General features: G+C 37.4%; 1 protein-coding gene across 35 annotated transcripts in view; it reads right to left on the bottom strand.

Annotated features, from left to right (window-relative positions):
• ZBTB20 (zinc finger and BTB domain containing 20) overlaps nt 1-15,826 on the bottom strand; it is a 781,647-nt gene that overhangs the window by 233,676 nt on the left and 532,145 nt on the right. The gene's annotated exons all lie outside the window — the stretch shown is intronic.

The raw sequence follows: 15,826 nt of genomic DNA, 5'->3' as shown, positions 1-15,826 counted from the left end.
TAAACTCCTTGCATGTTGTATTTTTGCAACAGGTCTTTCAAATATAATACCTAATTGTTTCTGGTCCATGGAATACAGCTACTCCATATACAGCTATTACACTCCTGTTCCCCCCGAAATATAATTTGCATTATATTCATTCTAGGAACTCTGATTATGAAATTCAGCATCACTTTCGGTTGGTTACCCTTCACTCTAGGGCAGTTTTTTCACCTCATCACATTTAACCCTGAAGCTGTAACATATAGTCTCATAGGAATGCCAGTTGGAAAAGTCTCCTGCCCCTTGCCTTTTGAATGATTTTCAGATACATTTTTATATACTTGCATATTTTACCAATTTGCATTATTTATGAATGTCATTGAGCAATGATTAATATAATTTTCCAGCTTATTAGTGAAAATAAGTTGTTCATAAACTAACACTACATCACTATTTTTATTTTTGGGTGTATTTATTACAGTTCACCATTTATTAAAGGATTTCAGCTGGTTGGCAAAGTATAATTGAACTAAACTTCTTTCAAGTAATATTGGTGACTCACCGAAGCCCCAATACATTGCACAAATTTCTACTCCTGGACTTAATCTCTTAATTCTATTGGGAAGCACCTATAAACAACAGGATTTCTTCCTTTCCTAATGTTTTTTCAAGTTACATTACATTTGCTCCTAATCCCTGTAGTGACCTTCTCTATGGACTACTTTGAGGGGGAGATGGTGGTAAGAAGAAGGACATTTAAATCCACATTTATTTTGTTTCTAAAAAGATTTTATTTATTTAGAGAGCACAAGCAGGGGGAGGAGAAGGAGAGGGAGAGAGAATCTCAAGCAAATTCTGTGATGAGGGTGGAGCTAGACATGGGGCTCGATTTTAGGACCTGAGCTGAAATCAAGAGTTGGATGCTTAAATGACTCAGTCACCCAGGTGCCCCTAAGCCCACATTTATTTATTTATTTTTTATTTATTTTTATTTATTTTATAATAAATTTATTTTTTATTGGTGTTCAATTTACCAACATACAGAATAACACCCAGTGCTCATCCCGTCAAGTGCCCCCTCAGTGCCCGTCACCCATTCACCCCCACCCCCCGCCCTCCTCCCCTTCCACCACCCCTAGTTTGTTTCCCAGAGTTAGGAGTCTTTATGTTCTGTCTCCCTTTCTGATATTTCCCACACATTTCTTCTCCCTTCCCTTATATTCCCTTTCACTATTATTTATATTCCCCAAATGAATGAGAACATATAAGGTTTGTCCTTCTCCGATTGACTTACTTCACTCAGCATAATACCCTCCAGTTCCATCCACATTGAAGCAAATGGTGGGTATTTGTCATTTCTAATCCTAAGCCCACATTTAAAAGGGGCGAAAAGAGTTCATGAAACTTGTGATCTTAAGCTCGCCTTAGGCGAAGGCAAAGCAGACTTGTAATGAACCTTAGTGAAATGGGCCCAAACTCTCAAAAACACCCTTATTTATTGAGGTTCCTCATTGCTGGTGACTTTCTCAGTTACCTTAACAATCCTCTCCCTACCACATAACTGCTTCATTTGCCAATATTAGACTGTGCTCAGATTTCTTTTTCCTTTTCCTCTTCCTCTCAGGAAGAACATTTTTAGCCCAAAACAATCCTTTAGTCAACCAAAAACATAAAAGATGCTATACTTTATAAATGTTTCTGCTCTCTTGGCTGCTCAACATAATCTGAAATCTTCTATGAGACAATATATTACGTGGCCATGAGACTACTTGCTTGCTATCTTCAGTTTCGGGCATCTTATGCTTACCTATTTATTAACTTCTTCCTCTAACTAGAATGTTCCATGAGGAAAGAAGACCTTGTAAGTCCTGTTCACTATTATATTCCTAGTGCGTATAGCAGTAAGGGCTCAACAAATATTTGCTGAATGAATGAATAAATGACTAAATGATAAAAGAATGGACAGCAAGCAAGAGCAATACCAGTGTTTTTTAGCCGGTCTTTCAATACACCTCCAATGTTTCAAAAACAAAAATGTACTTGCCTATCAGTTTAGCATCAAAAGTACTAATTTTACTAAATTAAAAGCCTGGACCTTAGTGTACATTGATGACTGGTCCAAAATCATGTGGCAAATTAAGTATCACATAATTATGTCTTACATCATGTCAGACCAGACAGTCCCACAGTGTTTTTCTTGGAACACAATTGTAAACCAAGCATAATTAATCTGAGGTCCGTCAATAGGCTTGAGGGGGCCTGTGAATCCTTTGACAAGATGCTGTCCTTTTGTGGGCAGAGGGTTCACAGTTTTCATGAGATTATTAGTGGAAGCCTTAAACTAAAAGAAGCTAGAAAGCCTTTTAAGCAATACCATTCAAAAACACTTGCTATGCCATCTTCCTCTGTGGTAGTATATGCTCTTTAGAATACAAAGATGTTAGGTGGCAAATTTCAATCATTGTCTTCGTCTATTTGGGTTATGTTCACTTTACCCTACAACTTTCTCATGACTCAAGCTATTACTTTTTGGAATAGCACAGGAGATACATGTTTGCATCCTCAACTCTGCGAAACACCTTTGGCCAGTTGGGATTTAATCTCATTTTTACCTGAATATGTTGGACGTAAGCATTTTATTAGCCTAACCTCTACATAAATCTGACATTTATTAATTTTACAATCTTGGGAGAGATTTTTAATCTTAGTCCTAGAGGTTTAAATGAGGTAACACAGGGTATGTTGAACCATATGAAATTGCTGTTTCTGCAGGTGGAAATTGACAAAGTGAAATAGTTCAACCTGTGGCTAAGTGTTCAAATGTCAACTGCTATTGCTGTTGGAGAAGTTATTTTCACTTTATAGTCTTCCCTTCCTGTAAATATTTCTACTCATGAGGAATGTATTATTGGTAAGTGGTGTTAGGGGATAGGGTTGAATTTGCCCAATAATTTAATTGATAATACCTAGGCAGCTACCTCCAAGTGACACCACAGAGACAGTCTGGAGAATGGGCTTTAGAAGATGAGATTCATAGAGGCTGGTTGTTTTTTTGCATCCCTGGATTCACTTTTAACTGGACAACTTTTACATGGAGACCAAATCCATGGAGCAGATTCATGGGTTTTATATTGGTTTCCTATTGCTGCTTATGGCTTACAAAACAGGAATGATTACAGTTCTGGAAGTCAGAAGTCCTTAAATCAAGGTGCTAGACTGCACTCTTTTTGGAGACTCCAGAGGAGAGTCCCCATTTCCTGTCTTCTCCAGCTTCTAGACACAGCCTGCATGCCTTGGCTCATGGCCCTTCCTCCTCCTCAGAGGCAGCAGTGCCACATCTTCCATCTCAGTTTCTGATTCATCGTCACATCTTCTCTGACTCTGACCCTACAGCTTCCTTCTTCTTATAAGGGCTGTTGGGACTATATTAGGAGCCCAGATAATCTGCAGTCATCTTACCATCTGAAGATCCATAGCTAACACCTGCAAAGTCCTTTTTGCCATGAAAGGCAATGTATCCATTTACAGGTTCTGAGGATTAGTATTGGGGGGGGGGGGAGGTGGTTATCATTCTGTCAATCACAAGGATCAACATTTCACATAGCAAGCAAGATACTATTTTATTTCTTTAAAGCTCATATCATGGTAAGCTGCATAGAAGTGTTCACATATACCCTCGCATAAGTTTTAAGAGATAGTAATTTACAACTCCCCAGCTTCCCTTTTGGCACATGCATGTGGAAATCATAGTCTTAGTTTTGGTTTGCAGAGTCTTATTTTGCTCCTTTACCCAGTTTTAGTTAATCCTTCTTAGATTCCAACTTGTCCTTTTTGCAGAATTCATACTGCTATCCCTAGCCAAAGAATGATTAGGATGGTAAATTCTCTCAGCACTACCTTCTACCAACTCCAGGAATAAAAGATCCAGGTTTTTAGCCAAGAGCCAGTGAGGACAGAGTTCCAGCATAGCTCATCACACCTTTCTCGTGCCCTTCCCTCGGGCACTACATATAGACAACCTGTCTCTAGGCTAACCAGCATTTTCAGGTGTTAACACAAATGACTACACCATGAGAAATCCCCTCTTCCAGCTCCTTGTTTGGATAAATGTAACTCAAATGTCTTTCTTCCTCCCTCACCTCAAATATCTGCTTCCCTGACCTACATCTCCCCTGTCCACTACCTCCTGTGAACATGAGCCCTCCAACACTGATGCCTCGGCAGCACAGGCCCATCGTGACAGCCTAACATCCTTGTCCTGCTGGAAACTATTCAGCATCCAGAGGACCATCTTTATGCTGATAACACTAAAATATAAAATAATGCCAACAGCTGGTGCTACAAATGGCTTTTAAAAACGATGTTCATTCACTAAAATTCCTCTTGCTACTTTTGACATGAAACACGCAGTCTCTAATTATTCTGATCAAGACGGTGAAATACAAAAACAAACTTTAATTGTGTTTAACAGATATTTAATCAGGACTCACTGAACTACAGATTAAAGCTGAAATTCATAAACCATAATTACCCGATTGTCGCAATCTTTTGGTCCACATTCTCCTTCCGTCTGGGCGTCTGGCACCTTGCCCCGAATTTCTTTTACTGTCTTCTCAGCTTCGTTACTGTTCATGTTTTCCAGCAGAGATTTAGCACAGATTACAAAATATCTGTTCTTGGCAACTTTCTTCATTAGCTTTTTTTCCCCCTTGCAAAAAAAGTTTATTTTTTTTCCTACCAGAGTAGCTGGAACAGGCATACGTTTAGGGTGCTTTTGTGACACAAACTAATTATATAGTTATCAGGAGATAATACGGTAGCGATAACTAGAGTTACTATAGTTATCACGTAGGTATCATGCAATTTCTCCAGTATGCCATGCGGTGTGTCCCAGTCACCATGTAATTACCTCATGTCACTACTGCATTGTTTTATGGAAAATGCTTATCTCTCCCTAGCAAAACCTTTCCACTACATTTGAAAAAAAAAAAAAAAGTGGGATTCTTAGTTCTCATTTCTAGTACTGCTCATTCCCAGTAAGATGTCATATGAATTAAGAGAAACACCTGTCCTCTCTTAAAATTTTGGTTAAGGAGCAAATGGAGCAATTCTGTTTTCTTTTGCTTCATTCCACCCAGGTGAGGAAGTAATTACCAACAATACATACATTTTCTTTCTTTTTTTTTTTTCTAAAAAAGCAAAGTAGCAAACAGAAAAATACAAAAAAAAAAAAAAAAAACAAAAAACAAACCCAACCCCACCAAAAACCCAAAAAAACAAAAAACACCCCACCACTCCACCCCACCCTATTTACTTAGGATTCGTTTAGTCTGGCACTTCCCCCCTACTCTTCCCTTTCAAATCTCAGTCACTCACATTTGTTTTTTCCTGGAATTATGGTGTAAATCATTCTTAACAAGCTAGCTTGAAACTTGTCTCACTCAGTAGAAACATATAACGCCACTGTAATTGAAACATGGAACTGCGCGCTTGAAACTCTTTCTAACTATTTTTTTGGGCCACTCTTCAGAAGGACACACAGAGCTTCCCTTGCAGTGCTGTAACCCCTGTGTCACACAGTTAGGATAACATCACAGACCAAGGCAAATGGATAAAGAGAAGGCTCTGGCAAAAGAAGAGGTGGGTGGTTCCTTTATTCCCCCCAGTTGGGCAGGCAACCCTCTGAAGCAAGGACTGTAGCTCCTACTTATTTATCTCAAGTTGATTGCTTGAAGTCTGACCTCACCAAGACCTCTGGATATCATATCCCACCTGAGAGTTCCAGTTTAAAACAGGTTGGAGTAGCTTACTTTGCAGCACAGATGAAAGCTGTTTCCAATTCTGCTTTTATTAGTCACTTCCCAAACCGATAACTGCCCATTCAATTGTACACTTAACTCAAGTTGGGGTAAAAATCACCCTCAGATTTAGAAGGGCTGGAAAAAATTGCTATTCCATCCTAGAGCATTGTTCTTCAATCACATAGTTCCTCTAAATACAGTTGACAGCCTTTGAGATGCAAAATGCATCACTTTAATGTAGTAGAGGTCCCCTTCACTGCATTGCCAAATCTATTTAGCAGAATCTTCTTGGAATAATCTGTCCCTAGACCTGAGGATGCGCAGTGATTTTAAGCATTTTAAGCTAACGATAATGGTTAGTGCTGAGAACAGATGTACCTGGCTGTGATGTGATCTATTCCAGTAGGCTTTTATGAGCTGTTCATTCCTATTGACTTAGCATTTTATGTCTGTGCTTTTGCCTGGTGTGATGGTTGCATAGGGGTGTCATGTGTGTATTTTCCTGATGTGTGATGGCTGCACAGGGGGCTGTGTGTATTTTCTCAGTGCAACGGCTACACAGGGTGTTGTGTGTGTGTGTTTGCCTGGAGTTATAGCTGCACGTGTTATTGTGTGACTCTTACCCCCATTTGATGCCTGCTTGCAGGGTCCTATGTGTATCTTTTTCCTGGTGTGATGGTTGTACTCGTTGCTCTGCTAATGATGGACATTTCTAGCAATTATCTATCTACAGGGTCCTGGGGAAAGAATTGCAGTAAAATCAATAAACAGTGCTAGACAGGCCCTTGTAAACATGAAATGACACCCCTGCATAAATGCCTTTTCCTACGATAGCATGTTAAAATCCAAGTGCTGTTACCTTATTGGCATTGGGATAAAATTTCTATGGTCTCTCTATCTCTTTCATATATTGCAGTCGTTTGCGGGAGTTTGAGATTACTGCTGTTTGGAGGGCTTTTACACATGAATCCATCTAATGACACTTTTCACTACATTGTCCTACACATCACCTCTTATACTCCACCCTGACTTGCTCTGGTACAATAGCTGATGTTCTGAAACTGAATATGCCTTTCATTTATTCCTGCAGTCTCACCAAGCCCTCCCCACATGCCCCCTACATCACGCGCACACAGCCCCCTCCCTCGCCTCTCTATAGTCTCTGTATCCCTCCTGTGTTCACCAAATGGAACTGACAAAGGAAAGAACCAATGAGGTTAAAGTCTTTTGAAACCCCTGGAATACAGATGAGCTGGGAGGCATCTGGAAACAAAACCAGACACTTGAAATCAAAGAGACAAGTAAATTACTATCCTAATCTAGGAAGAATAACTAAAGGTGTCAGTGGGGTTCCATTGATAGCACTTGGCCCTGGGCCAGAATGCCAAGGGTTCAAACTCCACACCAGCTTTGGGCTCAGGCCCAAGACTTGCCACTGCAGGGCGCAGCAGCATGTGCGGCGGTGTTAAAGGTGTCAGCCTTCTGCAGAGAGGTTAAGTCCAAGTCCTTCTGCCTGCTTGTCATTACACCCCAGAGGGATGCCGAGATAACCCTAGCTTCCTCTCCAGTGCCTTTCTCAACAGGACAGGCTGTGGAGGAACTAGTACTCAGCAGCAGTATTCACTAAAATCACAATTGTATACTCACTGAAATGCCCCTTTTCTGATGAGGCTGCTTGAAGAAATAAAGTATGTGCAAGAAAATCCAACTACCCACCAAAAACCCTGATGTCTGGCCTAAAGATTCTTCCATCAATGCAAAGAGCTAAGTTTGGAAACCTAAAACCACGTGTCTAAATGAAAGGAAATGTTTTCATTGGAACAGCTTACATGTCTGGTACACTTGCATAAAAACTATTGCATAGCATTTTAGAGCTAAAATTGCTATAAAATGCTTAATACAGTAAGAATAATTATGAGATTTTGCACGCACAGCTGGTATACAACTAAAGTCTCAGCCACAGATTCAATGGAGCATGGGAAAACCATTTATAAAAATTCCTGGTATGCCAGTTTAGCTCACCATCAACAGCCCATCAACACTTCCTCCTTTCTTTAGGCTGGAAAGGGAAGATATTTACCTATTAAATGCTTTATTTCTTCTTTCATGGATGTCGTTAACACTTGATTCAAGGAATCCTAGCTATTGCTTGACAGTAGCAATATAAATTATCACAAGGACACGAATGACCTGAATCCGAGGTTTCCTTATCCATTGAGCCCAAGGGTTACAAATACAGTAAATAATGAGCCAAAAACCAAATGATGAAGTCTACCTGCAGCACTCTCCTCCTTTTACCTCTTCTTTCTATCCCTTCACCTCTTCTTCCCTCCCCTCTTCTCTGATACTCACATCTTTCAGTGACCTCCTGAGTAATCTGGATCCCCCTGCCCTCTGCCCATCACAGCCCATTTGACCTTGCCTTGCCCTAGCTAACACCTCAAGACAGAGTTCTTCCTTTTCTTCCTCCAATCAAATTATAATGGTTCTTTATTCTTCATTCCTTTTAGCTCCAACTGATAATCATTTGAAAGGAGCTAAAGTAGTTTGGATGAGCTTTTTATGGTTAATAATCATTTAATATAGGTTATTTCTTGATTCTAAAAAAGTGAATTTAAGAGTCAAAGGAAGAATCTCTTTATTGAGGCCTCTTAGGCTCTAAGGAAAATGCCAGACAAGGTGAGAAGATTCTAATCAGAGGCATTGGTAGATGTTCCATTGCACTGTCTTGGTCAAAAGATGAGAAACCACTGTAGATATATGGAAACCCTCAGGGGAGAGTGTGTCAAGACAGAGGCAACACGGTACAATATAAAATGAATTGGACCAGAATTAGGAAACACAAGTTTGAGTATCAGTAAACTTTGTTACCAAGTGCTTGGGGAAATCATTCGTTTCCTTCAGCTGGAAAGTGAGGACCCTGTACTAGCACATCTCTATGGTTCCTTGCAGCTCTAACATGAAGGTCATGTCATGGCTCTCTGACTAAGGATCAGTTGGCTCTTCTGATTTCGCTGCTTTCTCCAGCTAAAATTAGAAGTTCTGAATAAAAATGGCTACCAGTAATTCCACATGGAGCCTTCCTAACTAAAGGAGTGTTGACAACCATAAGTAAGTTTTAAGCTCTCTGCTTACTATCTGCACACACTACTTTTGAGCTGGCTCCTTTCTGCTATACAGATATTTTCTTAGCATTTTCTTTCTCTCCATGTATTAATTCAAAAATCATTTATCGAGCACTTTCTATATGTGAAACACAGAGCTAATCACTGACAACAGGATTGAACAAAGTAGTCTCTACTTCCTAAGAAACACAAATGAATCTACTGTTCTTGTCTATTATCTCTCTCTCTCTCCCCTTCACTTCCATGCATAAACACATATACTTCTAAATCTACAAAATTAGTATAGAAAAAAATAAGAGGACTTAGATTTATCTAATCTGTACCCAGTCCAAAGTACTGTTTATCTTCAACACAAGAATATGATAATAATTTGCATTAGAAAATTATAGTCATTCAAAGATGCACTTCAATAGTATAAATGGTATTTCTCAACATGTGTTTTGAGGTCACTGATTTACATTAAGGACAACAATTTGGGTGGCAAGAAAATTATAAAGGTAAAACTATCTCTTCTGTAGGTAAAATTCTGGGATAAAATCTGAGAATCCTGTAAATAACCTCTGAGAAAGTGAGACCACAGAATATTTTTGTTTAGCCTTTTTTTCCTCAGCGGATGTAGGGTTCTTATCCCTTCAAATTTTCTTTCCTGAATTAACAATAATAACTGCCATTTGTTGGGTACATATTAAATTCCAGGCACTTCCAATACATCATTTAATGTTAAGAAAGCAATTATGTAATGTAGACATTATTACTCTCACTTTACAGATGTAAAAACTGAGGCTCATGGGAGGTGAAATAACTTGTCAAAGACCATACAGACAGTATGCAGAGTTGGGATTTAAACTCCAGTCTGTCTTGGTGAAAATACCGCCATAAACATTTCTTGGTTCTACCAAGTCTAACTTTATTTAAAAAATAAATAATCTTGCTTGAATGCTTTGTTTCTTTGTTAGCAAACAAGGAAAACACCTTTATATTCTTTCTTCATATTCATTCATTGCATTATATATAGTACAATGAAAATAGAAGATGGTTAAGATTTTTGTAAGAAGGTCTGGCTACCTTTTCATATTTATTTGGACTGAGATGAATAATTAAATTTGGGGCTCTCTATCAAAGGAGGAGAATGAGCTATTTGCTCTTTGAATATGTATTTGTTATTAATTGATCAGACATGGATAAGGTGTATATTTACAACTATATTTGTGAGGTACGATTTATGTTGTTCTACTGCATATTACTCTGTGCTGTTTTTCATTTTCTTGCACTTTGGACTTTTTGTTTTGTTTTTATGAATTTAGTCACAGTTGGTTGTGTTTTGAACTTTGTAAAAATGTAATACTGAGAAAATTTAAAAAAGAAAAAGAAAATATTTTCAAAATGATGTCAAAATCAAATCTACCCTCACTAATTTGATTTGTAGGAAATGGAGAACAAAGTATTGCAGGCAGAATGCTTTTAAATACATCTTAATTACTTCAATGTGCAAATGCATTGACTAAATCGAAGCATGCATTTAACACTTTGCACTTCAATTGTGCTTATTCATCTAAGTTCTATAGATAGCAGTTCCAAAAAAAAAAAAACCAAAAAAAACAAACAAAAAAAAAACCCAGGAGGTAAACTTCATAGCCAATCATTCTACAATTATTGGAGGAAAACTATTGCTCTAAAGTTCAAGCTTACCTGTCAAGTCAGCTCACTTTTGGACTAATGCAAAGGACCATTAGTCCAACTAATACAAAATAACAATTTACTGCAGCTACTCAAGTTTTCCTTATTGACGTTGTCTTCCCTATTCTCCTCTCTGCTTTTAATGGGGTAGGATGAAGGAGTGGGGGCAGCAAAACCACAGAAGTATTCAGCAGGGTAAGTCCTGGGGAATGATGCTATGGGGCTGGAGGTGATATGCAATTGAGGATGGGATAGAGTCATGGTGCCAGGGTTACATAGAGTTTGGTTTGGGACCAGCTACACCAGAATCACCTGAGGAGAACGTAAAAAACCATATATTAGGGTCACATCACAGAGCAAATCAACTAAATTAGTATGTCTTGAGGTGAAACTCAAAGATCTACCTTTTAAATGAGCTTCCCAAGTAATTCTTATGCTACTAAAGCCTGAAAAGCACTGGCATATGTACTTCAGCTCTCTGATTCTATATCCAATGTGAGCCATGCTGGTATACCTACCCTCTGTCCCAGGTGTCAAGAAACATGTGCAAGTACAACCAGCTGTCCTGTGAGGAACTAATTCTAGTAATAATAGTCCAAGGGCTTAGCCAGGCAAGATTTGCTTATTTTATTAGAAAGAGAGAGAGAGAGAGTTAGAGAGAGAGAGAGAGAGAGAGAGAGAGAGAAAGGGAATAGGGGCAGAATGAGAGGGAGAGAAATCCTTAAGGAGACTCCCCGCTGAGCTTGGGGCCTGACATGGGGCTGGATTCCAGGACCCTGAGATCATGACCTGAGCCGAAATCAAGTTAGTCCCTTTACTGATCGCTTAACCAGGCTCCATGACAAATATGCTCTTGAAAGATGTTTACTCTCAAGGATGTTCATAATTTGGTGATAGTAGCATTGTGAAGGAGCTTGCCTAAATGCTAGTGAGACTGGTTACAGAAGAATACATAGGATGCAAACATTTGAAACCAAGTTAACTTTTCCTTCATTTATCTTTGTAGATACTAAAATCATCTAAAGAGTAGCTGGTATCTTTCATTAGTTCATTCAACAATCATGTGCTTTGCCAGAATCTGAGGTGACAAAGATAAATAGTACCTAGCTTCTACCTTCACTGGAATTACAGTTCTGAAAAAAAGATGAGCTGTGTATAAGTAGTTCTGGGTTAACCTGTAGTTAGTGGAGGCCTGAGCTGGAGAGAGAGTGGTTCACTCTCTTGGCAGAAAGAAAGAGGGTGAGGTCTGGGAACATTTAGTTATTCCCGTACTTTGCCATTGGCTAGTGTAAGGAATTTAGATTTTAAAGATTACATTTTTACTTATACAGTTTCATTAGAAAAGGAGTGGACTAAGTTACTTGTATATTTTGAGCCAATAAAACTTTGTCTGGTTCATTCTTTCTGGCATCTAACTGGGTATCTTTTTTGGCTAAGTCCTGTGTATAGGGCCAAGTAGGTTGTTATGTTTATTCATTCTTTACATAGAGTAGCCAAAATTCTATTCCTGAGATGGGTGCCTGATAAATTTTATCAGTAGTAGTTTATTCTACCAATAAAAGTGACTTTATACTGACATATTGGCTGTGCCCATTACTTCATTTTCGTGTTTCAATTACTCAAAATGCTATTATGATTAGATTATGAAATTTTTACAGGATGAGAAATTTGGAAGTTAAAAACAATTGAAAATATAAAGAGTGATCTAGATTTCTTCCCTTACGATAATCTCATATACATGTACATGTGCTTTGAGTGTATTAATGTCAGAACTGACTGATGGACTAAAGAAAATGAGGTTCTAGAATGTCAGAGCACAAGCTGATAACTGAGACAAATGCACAAGAATCAAAAAAACCCAAAAAATAAAAAAACTGACTCTGAGAAGTACTGGCCAATAGAAACAACGTGATCAGATTCAGAAAATACAAGCCATATTATATTCAATATGATATGATTCCAAAAATCTGTATCACAGATATTTCAAAAGCTTAATAAATTGGAAAAGCAAAACATTTTAACTCCAGTAAGGGGTGATAAATAGTAAACATGTATTCATCTCTTGAATTATCATCAAATTTGGAGTGAATTTTATTTAAATTATTTGCTGTTTGCTTAAATTTTAAATTTTTCTAATTAGTATAGTATTTGTTGAACATTTAGAAAGTTGAAGAAAAGAAGAAATAAAATATCACTTAATGCTACCATATAGAGGGATGCCTAGGTGGCTCAGAGGTTGAGCGTCTGCCTTCAGCCCAGGGCGTGATCCTGGAGACCCGGGATCGAGTCCCCCGTCAGGCTCCCTGCATGGAGCCTGCTTCTCCCTCTGCCTGTGTCTTTGCCTCTCTCTCTGTGTATCTCATGAATAAATAAATAAAATCTTAAAAAAAAATTCTACCATATAGATGTTCACATTTTAATGTATTTCCTTCTATTATAACCATATACTTACATGTACTTTTTAAAATTTAGGATCATGTTAGGTGTACAAGTTTCTTCTGGATCAGGTATTTCTGTTACATTGCTTCATTAAAAAAATTCTAGTAAAGAATTTTTAAAAATATCTTCAATAACTATATATGCAATGATATCTATGAATGTCCCATAATTTGGATAATAATTTCAATTAAATATTTAGGATTGTTTTTTTCTTCTTCCACTTTTGTGATGAACGTCTTTATACATATATCTTGGTGTAGAGTTTCTATTCCCAACAGATTCCTAGAAGTAAAACTAAGTCAAAAGATATATATAAGTGATATACATACATATATAGGTGTGTGTGTATATATGCATATAATTTGTTTATTTGTGAGAGACAGAGAGAGAGGCAGAGACATAAGCAGAGGGAGAAGCAGGCTCCTCATGGGGAGCCCAATGCAGGACTCAATCCCAGGACCCCAGGATCACAACCTGAGCCAAAAGCAGACGCTCAACCACTGAGCCACCCAGGTGCCCCCAAAAGATATATTTTTAAAGAAAGGTTCTTGATAATATAAAGCCATTTTACTTTGTAGAATTTTATGTCAATACATAGTTCCACCATCACTGTATGTGTGCCAGTTAAACTGCACATTTACTAGCTTTGAGAATTATTATTTTATAAACAATGTCTTGAAGTGCTAGCAAGTTATAATACTTTTTCATATGTTCATTAGGTATTTGTATTTCTTCTTTTATGATTTTTCTTTTCATAATCTTCTTAGATTTTTTAAAACAAATATTTATCTCAGTAACTTCATATCTTTTGCTTCCACTCTATCTGATGTTATCACTACATTCTGGGACCCCTTTATCTCATCCTGAACCACGGCCTTATTCGGTCTGTGTATCCCAGATTTCTTCCATTCTGATCCATTTGATATACTGCTGCCTAATATTACTTTTGAAAATATCATACTGCTTTTATCTTGATCAAGAACCTATTGTAGCTCCCAGTTATTTATCTATCAGATAAATTCAACTGCCTTATTCAGGGGATAATTAATCTCATTCTTGGATACTTCCTTATGAATTCTCTAGAATAACACAGGCTGTTGATGTATGGAACCTATACACGATGTATGGAACCTATACACAGTGAAGTTTTTATATGTGGGTATTTATATAATACAGATACAGACAGATACAATGCCGAATACTATATACAAAAATTGGAAGGGGCTTTACAGAGTATTAAGCCCAACTCTTTATATTTATAAATAAATAAAAAAAAATTGACTCAAAAATTTCAATAACTTACTCAAGAGAATAGAGCTAGTAAAACGACATAACTGGGACCAGAAACCAAGTCTCTTGATTCCCAGTTCAGTGACTTTTAAATAGAGAATAATAAAAATCTTTTTTACAATTTAAAGAATAGAAACAGCTAGGAAGACAGTTTAATTTCAATCTGTTATTACATATGAAAGATTGTTAAAATCATGCCATATAGGAGTGTTCTTATAAACACAAATATGCACTTCTTATAAATTGATCAAATGTGCCATTAAAATTTCCATAAAATTTGCACATCAGCAATGACCCACTTTATACTAGTTTGCTTTTTTCTTGTTAATCTACATTGTTTTATTTAATCTACAATAGAAGCATCATATTTTTTTTAGCATGTTACAGATCATCATTAAGTTTCTTGTTAATATCTAATGGTATTCAAAGGAAAATTCAATTTTCCTAGCAACTTCTATAAAGAATTCTTTGACTATAATTGGGGATTTTAAGAATCATCTTTAAAAAATAAAGCAATAAGAAGTACTTCAAAATGCTTCTATTTAAATAGTAAACAACATGAAGAATTCTGGAAGAACACAGGCTATTAGCAATTGAATATGATACAATTATTGATATTTCATCACGATTTCATATTCAAGAATCACACAGTATTTGGCAAATGAAGACTTAATGGTAGTTGCTGACGTGAGAATGGAGTGGCCAGATATATTTTATTATTTGTAAGGGGAAGATAGGATAGAAGTGGCTAAGGTGGAACTAGCTATGAGTGGGACAGAGGCACACTAATTGCAAAGGGTTGGTTCACAAAGTATGTTTGCCTCACAAAAGAATTGAATGAAAGAGTCCTTATTAAATTATATGTTGGCCCAACAGTTTATAAAATCCAAAGTTTAAATGAATAGATGGGTTATCTAGCAGTAGAGGGAGACTCTAATGACATTTCAGCTACATTTTCTTTCTCTGTATGCATGTGTGTATACACAAAACAGGTACATTCATTTCATACTCAACACATATTTACTAGCAGATTTCTCTTAAGAGAATAAAATTTAAAAATAAAGTGATCATTTTTATAAAGAAACTAAAGGCAGCAAAGGGGGCTAAAGCCATAAGCCTGCTCAGATCTGGATCCAGAAGCACACAGAGGTATCTGGGAGTCTAGCTCTTGGAGTAATGAAGCCAAAAGGCTCCATATGAAATGGTGGGCCTGAGACTAGCTCACTAGTTCAGCAAGAGGCTGCAAAAAATTTGGCCAACTGCTTTCCGGGGCAATAGCTTATACAGAGCTGCAGGCACTAAGAGGTGGAAAGATAGAGACACATGATCAAATATCCTTAAAGAGAAAAACCTGAAAGCTACAACATTTGAATTGGGACTAGGTACCCAGGAATCCCGGCAGAGGCAATTGCAAAATCACTAGTCAGGGATATATGAACGAAGAAAAAAAGAGGAAAAAAGAACCAAGATACAAGTAAAAAAAGAAGAAAAAAAAAGACTTACAATCCACAT

This window comes from Canis aureus, chromosome 35, assembly GCF_053574225.1.
Source record: "Canis aureus isolate CA01 chromosome 35, VMU_Caureus_v.1.0, whole genome shotgun sequence".
In the NCBI taxonomy this organism is placed as follows: Eukaryota; Metazoa; Chordata; class Mammalia; order Carnivora; family Canidae; genus Canis; species Canis aureus.
The sequence above is the reverse complement of the archived record's forward strand: the minus strand, read 5'-3'. Positions and strand labels throughout refer to the sequence as shown.